A 1333-nucleotide genomic window follows, 5' to 3' on the forward strand; every position below is an offset into this window, starting at 1 on the left:
GGCGCAATAACACGAGAAATTTCGTGCGTGTGTCTTTTAACAAAATGTTCCCTAATCACTTTTTGTTATTTTAAAAAAGACAGAAGACAAGACAGACTGCTTTGCACTTGGTCCTTTCGCTTTGCAGGGGGGAGGGGGAGGGCATAATAACACCTCCTACTTCTCTAGTTCTTTTCTTCTGCATTGCCAGAGAGCTTTACAGACGTTAGCTCATTAATCCTCAACAATCCATGAAGCAGGCAGAGAATAATATTACCTCCCCCACCGCACTTATTCTGATTCATTTAAAGGATAACTTATTTGAACTCATGATGAGGGCTTTCTGCGAAGCCAGTTATAATCATATTTTTAGGTTATTCTAAATCTTCACGTATGTATACACCAGAACCAATGGATTACATTTTAACCACCGCCTCCCGAACCAGGCTATTGCTGCCCCCTTCTCATTGTCCTCTTATCCACTCTGAGCTAAAGCTGAGGTGTCCTGTTACCTGGGCTTCAAAACAAAAAACACTCAGCCTGCTGAATGCTTCTGGTGGACCAAAATGGAGTATCTTTCTGTGCTATCCTCAACTTCTCTGGACCACAGAAATGAATGTTCAGGAGCCAGCTTAGCCAGTTGATGGATAACGCTTCATGTTGCTATGGTTAAGGACTCACTTCCTCTCCACCACAAACGGGTGAGGTCCCATGTTGGAGAACAAATAATTCCTAAATAACAAATCCTGAAGAATGTCCTCGTTCCATAAGAATTCCACCATATGTACTGTCCCCCCCCCCCTTCATTTACCAAGTGACCTCCCTCCATTTTTTCAAGCCAAAAGCTGGTTAAAACATCTTTCCTTTTTCTCCCTCGCGTCTCCTTAAGTAATTTCTCCCTCCTCCACACTACGAAGCATCCCACGCTGTAATGGGTACAGACCTCCACTTTTCTCCTTATCGGGCTGCATTATGAAGTATATTTGCTTATGTGCTTGTCTCCCTCAGACTGTGAATTCACCGAAAAAGAGTTAATGGCACAGTCATCTTTGAATCCCAGCACATGGGGATGGCGGTGATGGTGATGATCATATTAGCTGCCAGGACTGACGTAACAAATACCACAGAGAGGGTGGCTTAAACAACAGAAATTTATTTTCTCGCAGTTGTGGAGACTAGAAGTCCAAGCTCAAGGTATAGGCAGGGTTAATTTCATGCTCTCTCTTCTTGCCTTCCAGATAACCATCTTCTCTCTGTGTCTTCACATGGTTTTACCCTGTGTGTGTCTGTGTCCTAATCTCCTCTTCTTATAGGGACATTAGTCATATTGGATTAGGACCCACCCATATGAGAT

Source organism: Prionailurus viverrinus, chromosome F2 (assembly GCF_022837055.1).
Source record: "Prionailurus viverrinus isolate Anna chromosome F2, UM_Priviv_1.0, whole genome shotgun sequence".
In the NCBI taxonomy this organism is placed as follows: domain Eukaryota; kingdom Metazoa; phylum Chordata; class Mammalia; order Carnivora; family Felidae; genus Prionailurus; species Prionailurus viverrinus.